This window comes from Vulpes vulpes, chromosome 8, assembly GCF_048418805.1.
Source record: "Vulpes vulpes isolate BD-2025 chromosome 8, VulVul3, whole genome shotgun sequence".
Taxonomy (NCBI): Eukaryota; Metazoa; Chordata; class Mammalia; order Carnivora; family Canidae; genus Vulpes; species Vulpes vulpes.
Genome location: NC_132787.1, coordinates 94,412,121 through 94,421,459, shown reverse-complemented (window position 1 = coordinate 94,421,459; position 9,339 = coordinate 94,412,121). Strand labels below are relative to the sequence as shown.

Sequence of the window (9,339 nt, the reverse complement as noted above, 5' to 3'; positions counted from 1 at the left end):
TCAAAGACTAAGCAGCTTAAACAACAGAATTTTATTTTCTCACAATTTTGGAGGCTGGAAGTCCAAGATCAAGGTGTCAGCAGGTTTGGATTCCCTTGAGGTCTCTCTCCTTGACTTGCAGATGGCTACCCTCACATGGTCTTTCCTCTGGGCATGCCCTGCCTGGTGTGTCTCTTGTGTCCTAACTTCTTCTTTAAAAGCATCAGTCAGGGATGCCTGGGTGGCTCAGAGGTTGAGTGTCTGCCTTCAGTTCAGGGTGTGATCCCAGGATCCAGGATCGAGTCCCACATCGAGCTCCCTGCAAAGAGCATGCTTCTCCCTCTACCTATGTTTCTGCCTCTGTGTGTGTGTGTCTCTCAAGAATAAATAAATAAATCTTAAAAAAAAAAAGTATCAGTCAGAGTGAATGGAACCTATCCTAACAGCCTCATTTAACTTAAGTATTTATATAAAGACCCTATCTCCAAATACACATTCTGAGGTACTTCAATAGGGCTTCAACATAAGAATTTTGAGGAGACACAACTAAGTCCATAACAATATGGCTTTTGCCTTAGTTTATGGAAATAATCTTCTACGATTTTCCCCTCCTCCACTATCACCACCTTCCATCTATGATTATTAATGTTACCTTTCTAAAATGCAAATCTGATCAGGCATTGTTTGTTTAATTTGGTCTCATAGATCCTTAATGCTTCATTTCTTATAGGACCCAATTGGAAGTCTTTAGCCAGAAACTACCAGAATATTCTGGGTCTTGCCCCTACCTTTTCTTTTCTAGCTTCATCGCTCAACATTCTTGCTCATTTGCCCAATATCCTATTTGTAGCCACTCAAAACAACTCTCTGAAGAGAACATGTTTTTTTTTTTTTTTTCAACTCAGAGGCTTTTTCAACTATATCCTTTGAGATTTGCAGCCTCCCTGAACACATACCTTCTGGCCATTGCTACATAATTATCAGTAGATGTGAATCTTTTTTTTCCCTGATAGAATAGAACTCCAATATTGCTTTTTGTCCAAATAACAAACCATACTAATTAGTTAACCCAATAATATTTGTTGGGGATCTACTTCCAGTCTGGCCCTTTTCTGCAGACTAAACTTCCCCGTCTTGGGAGGTGGGAAGTATACATGACCTAAAAGAAATAACAATAAAATTTATACTCTCTTGGCCTTCTCCCAAAGATGGCCAATAGAGATAACTCATTCACATCTATTGCTAAGGATTTGGTAGAATCAACGGTTTAAAATAAATTGAAAAACACTATCTAATAGAATAGCAACTTTTCTTCTGGCATAACATATACAACCAACCAGTATAAGCCAGCACCTGCAGTCCCAGATTTGCCACCTAGAAGTGATATTTAGAAATAACACAAGTGTGACAGTGTAAAGACTCAGACTATCTATCAGGACAGTGATTTCAAAAGCTCAGTGTAGATGGATTTATAGGACCAATAAGCCACCACTGCCATATTCTATAATAAAGTAATATAGGTCCCAAGAGAAGTCTAGGGAGCTGAGGACATTGTGTGCATATGGTTATGTGGATAGGGGTGATAAGGTTGGGGGATACCCACCTGCTGAAATCTATATACTGAAAATCTCCAATACAACTTCAATACCTTAAGTTAAATTAAGGCAGTTAAATGCCATCAATCAATTTCTCCTTCCCTGTCAAAACAAGGCACAATATCACTATTGTTAATTGTCCGAACAAGCTGCTTACATGGAGAAATAATACCATCACAAAAGAGATCCACAATGCCTTCCTTGAATTTCCGATTTTAATTTTTTTTTAAAAGATGTTAAGGTCAGGTGAGTAACATTTCACCAAAAGGAAACAGCCTTTTTTTGAGTTTTAACTAATTGACCAACCTAAAGAGAACAAGCACAGGGTAGAGTTTCTATGGGGAGAAAATATGCAAGGAGATTTGAAGAGGTGCTATTGGCTGGCTAAATATTGCCCTTATAAGGTACAAGGGAGAACTGATGAAGTCATGGTAGAAAAAAAAATCTTACCAATAATTTCCAAGCTGTCAGCACAGAGGCCATAACTACCATATACAGAGAAAGTATGCAGACATGATATATTAATTTCTGGGTGAATGACCAGACCACATAGCTCTGGGTATTCTAAAATGTGAAGGCAATTGTTGTCACAGCATTCTTGGAGTGATAACTCATGTAATGTTGCCCTGTTCAGGTGATGTTAATGGGGGCTGAAATGGGAATAACATCCCCAGGAAGTCCCCCATGGTCCAAACGATGGCAGTGCCTGTGAATTTTTCTGGTCTACCGCTCAGCTATGGGGCCAGTGTATTGAACCTTCTGTTTTGAATGCATCCAACCTTGAATATGAAATGATGGATCTCCTTAGATTTTAAGCCCCTGACACTTTATTCCATTAATAAATATTCATTTTCCTTTTCTTCCTTCAGTAGCATTTTCTCATCAATCATGGTTGAAGCCACAGCTGTGAAAGCCCTTTATCCGTTACTGTTCATCTCTACATGATTCTGTGTATCCTTACAAAATTATGGAATTATTGAAAATTGGGTGCGAACCTTTTGTTTGGTGTGGTTTTTAATCGTCATTGAGTCCGTGTTTATTCCCAGAATGAAACCACTTTGTTATTTTTTTCTTCATTTTCTTCTAGTACATGTATAAATCACTCCATTGGATTCTACTGTCTTGTAAAAATAAAAACGATCCCCAAATGTTCAAGAATTACTCAGGGACTATTCAGTGTTCAATATGTCAAAGCAGCCAAGACAGACAGTCAGGAAGAAGATTAGAATCAATGAAGAAAAATCCATCCCGGGCACAAGTTGTCCTGCTGCCAGCACTGTCGGGGAAAGGCCTGCTCGCTCGGCACTCTCATTACTGGGAGAAAAAGTCTTCAAGCATGAGACCAGGGAGGAGGCCACAATCCCTGCTGCCTGAGTTCTTCGGACAAATCCACAGTCTATTTTGTCAAAATGGATACTCCCATGGAGTGGCCGTCTGCTGCGCAGTTTTAAAGATCTCCTCTACGTCTCTGCTGCCTCCAGACAGGGATCAGTCACCTGGGCCCCAACAGGAGCTCAGCCATTACTCAAAAAACTGGAATGCTAAGATTTCCACTTATTCCCTGCTGACTACCAACATCAGAGGCTCTCTGCCCCTCCTTCCATCCAGGGTTGGATATCATCCAGTCTCCTCCTATCCCATTCAAGCTCCTTCCGCAACAAGAGGAACATTAGAAGGTTAACATCTGCCTGGATTTTTTTTTTTTAATTTTTTATTTTTTATTTTTTATTTTTTATTTTTTAATTAATCATCTGCCTGGATTTTAAGGAAGAAAACTTGCCCAGGTGTTGATAGAGTTGATAATAATAGATTAAAGTTGTAAAAATGGGATAGATGAGCACACTGCAAGCTGATATTGCATGAGCACTTCTGTGGGCATGGCCCTGTGCCAGGCTGCACATGTGCAAAAGCAGCTTCTGGAAACTATATGGTGGCTACAAAGGGTGAAGGCAGGAAAGAAGAGAGGTAAAGCAATGGGGGCAGAAATTGGAGAAACCTAGGGATAGACTGTTCCTAATGCATGCTAGGCACACAACTGCAAAAGGAATCCCAGCCTTAGCATCTACCAGATGCTGAGATCTCCTGGAAGGGAAGTAAACTCATTTCTTCTGGATGGAAGACAGGGACTGCCTGACCCTCCACCCCCAATCAAAGACTCCCCAAACTCCTTAGAGATGAGTGACAAGGGACATGTATCAAGTCAGCTTCCTCATTAGCAGATCGGAAATGTAAGTCCCAGAGAAGATAATAAACTAGCCTAAAATCATGCATTCAGGTGGCCACTGGCTAAAAGTGACTTCCATGACTGGGAGCCATGTCTATGGGTTTCCATTCCTAGGCTCTTTCCCCACACAACTTACCTTAAGTGGGGATGATACAGGCAATGGGTTGATCCTTCCTACTGAAAGCTCCATGTCGAATACAGTTTCCATCAGCCTGAAAAATAGAACCAGGGTGGCTGCAAGACTTAGGCAAGAGACCCCGTGGCATGTTATTGAAATACAAGGTTTTTAACAGAGACCTCCACAATTATGTCTCAGGAAGTCACACCAATACCTATTATGGTTTTGAGAATGTGACTTGCAGCTTTGCCGCAGTTTCCACATTTTAAAATAAGAGAAACTACTGCTCTTATAAAGATGTTCAGTGACCAAATTAATGATTAATTATGAGTACACAGAATTTCATAGAGATTACTCTTCAGTTTGACATTATTACTTTCAACAAACCTGTTGTTATAATCATGTGTCCAACAAGTAAGACTAAATATCGGAAGGTTTTTTTTTTAACTTAAAAGATGACAAATGCAATCTGAAGAAAACAAATATAGTAAAATCTCATAAAGCATTGTACAGTTATTCTTGACATGCACAAATCTCCAATATCAGATGCCCAATGAGATAGTTTCTGACAGGCTTCCAGTTCTTAACCTCGTGGCCAACAAATACCGGCTGCTGGCACCCTCCCCAACCAACTATGAAGACACCAGAAGAGAAAAAAGCAGCTTGTACATTTAAGGGGGGGTGGGTACTTAAAAACTAAGCAAAGTGTGTGTGAAGTGTCCAGGAAGACAGAAGATTAGTAGTTGAATTTGGGCAGAGGCCTACAATGGGGCAGGCCAGGACTCAATGAGGAAAGAGCTGGTATCCCACTCTGAACCCCAGTATGGTTCCAGCATATCATTTCCTGGCTTGTTTTCACACAAGGTTTAACACAGGAATGCAGTTGCTTTTATCTCCCTAACCAGCCCACACATTACCACAGTGGGCAGGGAATACCCTGGAATAGGGAACATGGGGAATTCTCTGGGAAAGAGTACAAGGGATAATTAAGTATAAATATCAACACCAATGCCTCCACAACTTCCTAAACACACCACGAGGAACAATCTAGGACCTAAGGTTTGTGCCTCCATCCTGATGGCATTACTAGTCAAAGCAGCTAGGTCCCTAGGGTATATAAGGTGAGCTCTAGAGAGAGGTGAGATATCTGAACACAATATACACTATAAAAAAGGACAGCAAATGGAACAACCAATAGTAGAAGATAGAATATACACGGAAAAGGAGACAGGTCTTCAATACACTTGGAGTTTCTTTTCTTATCAAAACGAGCTAACTCTTCCCAACACTTACTAAATGATCTATTCATTTTTTCATTGGTTTGTGATGCTGTGTCTGTCATATACCACTTTCAGACATATATGTGGGGTTAAGAAAACATTGTGAAAGGCAATAGTATTAAGTTAACAGAGGAAATGTAGTAGAACATATATTTACGTAAGATTGGACAGGTATTTACCTTATAGTGAGAAAGGCTTTGTTAAACAAAACTCAAAATACATAAACCATGAAGGGAAAATCTAAACAAAAAACGATTCCTGTACCTCAAATGTCACTCTGCAAAGTCAATAACAAGAAAAGCCTGGAAGAAGATATTAATAAAGAATTACTATTTAGATACATGAAGAATTTCTATAAATCATCTAGAAAAGATAACAAATCCAATACAATATAGACAAAGGATAAGAATAGGCACCTCAGAGGGGATCCAAGAGCTAATAATAGATGCTCGCACCCAGTAGTTATCAGTGAGTATCACTTTGCAAAGCAAAAAATTGATAAGTAGGAAAAACGAAATGTTGCAAATAGAAATATTCATGCACTGCTGGTGCCTTCCTGGAGAGAATCCAGTAAAATTTAGTGAAATTAAACATATGCATAGATCGTGACCCCAAGTCATGCCATCCCTGAGCGGATATCCGGGAGTCACCCTCTCATAGGTCCACAAAGAGACATTTATGAGGATGGCCACATTATTTGTGACAATAGGAAGCTGAGGGCAACCCAGATGCCCGTGACTAGAAAATAGTTACAGGATACATGGTATAAGCTCATGGTGAAATACTTGGCAACAGTCAGAAATCATCAACTAGTTTTGGATAGAATAACAGGAGGATAATAAGTAAAAAGAGAGGGGTTTAATCAATATTATTTATATGAATTAAACATACATATCAAAAGTTTTTTTAAGGCCCCAGAGATGTATAAATCAACATGGAATCTGAATTGGGAGGACATTTATTACATCCACTGGAGAGCGTGCCTAGGCAAGGGGAGTGGAGAGCTAAAATTGAAAAGGAAAACAATTAAAGTTAAATGAAACAAAAGAGACACCTTGCCTGAATAATGCTATTACACTATTCATCTGTGCATGTGTTCATTCATTGGTTCCTTGTAAGAACACTAGGGCTGTGCAGGTGAATGGACAGGAAGTTTCTTGCCCTCACGCTACTTCGTCATCATGGACTGAGGAACAGAAGCGCCAGTTGTTTGTAAATTAACTCTGGGCTTCTATGTTTCTAAGAGAAATGGAGAAGATGGTGATTATAAACACGACGACATATCAGTAGTGGTATATCCTAAAATTAATAATCCCCAGATCTCACCCAAACTTTAAGTGAATTTTCACAAACTGGATTTTGAAGCTGGGTGAACTTCCTCTGAGGACTGCCTCACAGGAAACAGGGAAATTCTCTGCAGAAGGACCTCTAGTTATCTGGTGCCCAGCAGCTTTTCTCATGCCCTGCTCTGTCCCCCAGATGCACACGGCACTCATACAGCAACAGATGTAGAAAAGAAATAAAATACCACCTGATCAGTTAATTTTTCCCAGCGTTATCCCTCATTAGGTTTCTCCCCTGGAGCCAAAATACAGCCCAGGCCTCTAGTGCTGTGCTGGATTCTGCTTCCTGTGAGTAGATCTGTCTTTAATCCAAGTGGCCAAAGGCAAAAATGAATTTCTTCTAAAAGGGAAGAGTGCTAGTCAGTGAAAAAGGAGTCCTTCACCCTACTCCTTGGCACTCTGGGTCCTACCATCAAAGCTACTCAGGAGAAATGAGCTATGATGAAATCTTACCATGCAATCTGCATTTTCAGGACAAAACAATAGCTTTGTAACCTCAGAAAGTGGCACAGGACTGTAGTATGCGTGTAGCTTGCAGACACTAGAGATGGTTGGAGGTAGGGAATTAGAAGACCCTTTAGAGACAGCATCTAACCTCAAGTTTGGGGTTAACATATCTATCTCAGCCTTAAAGATCCTTCTCAGAAATGCAATTTCTCACAAAACGGGCTAGTTTCCTTTAAGACTGAGCCATTTACGACTTTCATCCTTCCTTTTTTTTAAAGATTTTATTTGTTTATTTATGAGAGGCACACAGAGAAAGAAAGAGGCAGAGACACAGGCAGAGGGAGAAGCAGGCTCCATGCAGGGAGCCCGACGTGGGACTCGATCCCAGGTCTCCAGGATTACACCCTGGGCACTAAACTGCTGAGCCACCCAGGGATCCCCTACTTTCATCCTTCTTAGACACAAACTATCCTGGATCCTTCATTTGTCCCATGTTCCCTCCATCCTCCTACTCACACATTTTCTGCCCCTTCTGGATAGGGGATATAATCAAAAAACCCCAGACAAGAGATACTGGTTGGGGCTGCAGGTGGACAGGGATTTGCAGAAGAAAACATGGACATTTTCTCAGGGTCAGTGCCCAGGCACTTAAAACCTTCAAAGTTTCTGAAACATCACAATACCTTGCCATGTTGGCAAGGGCATGGGGAAGTGAGCCCTGTCACAGCAAATGGCAATGCATTTTTAGGGCTTTCTATATGTCCACAACCTCTAGACCAGTAATTGCTCTTATGGGAATTTATACATAGGGAATTATCAGAAATATGAGCAAAGATTGACATTTAGGAATACTTAATGCAACATTTTGTATATGACCCACATGTCATGAGGCCTTCCTGTCTTCTGAAAATTAAATAAAATCATCCCAGGGCTCTATCTCATAGCCTATGGAAGTTCCAACGTCTTCCTCAAGATTTCTGATGACTTTCAGTGCATATCCTCAAGTTCCTGTAACTAGTGAATCCTAAATCTTCCCAGAATTATTCTAAATTCAGAGCTTTAAACCAACTAAGGCCAGGGAATGTGGTCCCTTTTCTCAACTTTGTCACCAAAACAAACAGATAGAATTTACATATGCTTCAGTCTTTAGAGAATAGTAAGGAAAATGGAGGGATTATAGAAGACAGAAATATAAAGACATTAAATTTCAAAACTAAAAACATCTTAAACTCTCAAAACCTTTCTTCAGCCTCCCAGATCCCCTGTAATGTCACTCAGCTCACTGTTCTTTTTGTTTTCATCTCTTTTCCCTTTTTCTCTCATACTTCTCTGCTCCCGCCAACCCCAGATTTTACCTAGCACCATAAACAGAGCCATGTATTGCTCTGTGGTTTGCTGTTTACAAATATATTATGCCCTTGTGGCCACACCAAAGAGCCTAATGAGATATTTTTCTAAAGATAGTTAGCTAAGAAGAATTTCTTTCCTAAGAAGGACATGCAGACATCATCACGGTTCCCTTTTTGTCAGCTGACATCATCATGGTTCATGTGATGTCTGGAACTGTGGCAGTCATTTTGTAATCACAGGGAGAAAAAGCAAGGGCCAAGAATGGAAGAGTAGAAAGGGCCTGGGAGCTGAAAAATTAACCCTGGATGGAATATCACCATAATTCTTTTCATAAGAAATAATAAACATGTCATTTTTTGTCATTATTTGAGACTTCCTTAGACAAGTGCATCTGGCACTTTCTGACACTATTTATCTAGAAACAATGTCAGATCCTACACATTAAGGACTCAGTCCCACAGAACTGCCACTCCCTACAGATATCTGTTCAAGCCCCGGTTATCCCCTGACTGTGGTCAGAGATTATAATGACCTTTCCTTGCATTTGACTGATTTACAGAATGGTTCATGGAACTTACAAAAACACTTCAACCTGAGAGCTCTCCAAATCCTCCCTACTATTGGGATTTTATGGAATATTCCTCACTTGGCATGATTAATTGCCAACTCCATTTCTAGCCCTTCTCTCTTCTCTGGACAGGGCAGAGAATGCTGAAAATTCTAAGATTCTAAACATGGTTTGGTCTTTCTCATGAGCAGTCCTGAAATGGGAGCCCACTGAGAGTCATCTCATTAGAACCAAATCACTACCATTCCACCAAAAATTCCAAGGGATTCAGAAACTCTGTGTCAGGAACCAGAGTCAAAAACCAAATATCACAACACAAGATGGCCCTGGTGCTCTTATCACTTAGAAAATTATCAGGGTTTTTGGAGCTCTGTGTCAGGAACTGGAGCAGAGACCAATGTATGTATTTTTTATTTATTATCTCACAAATATACC

General features: G+C 40.3%; 1 long non-coding RNA gene across 1 annotated transcript; it reads right to left on the bottom strand.

Moving 5' to 3' along the window:
- Window positions 1-1,771: 1,771 nt before the first annotated feature.
- LOC140600021 (uncharacterized) lies at window positions 1,772-4,012 on the bottom strand. The gene is made up of 2 exons (XR_012003208.1): window positions 3,935-4,012; window positions 1,772-3,223 (listed from the first exon to the last, which is right to left on the bottom strand). It is a non-coding gene; the product is annotated as an uncharacterized lncRNA (long non-coding RNA).
- Window positions 4,013-9,339: the final 5,327 nt, after the last annotated feature.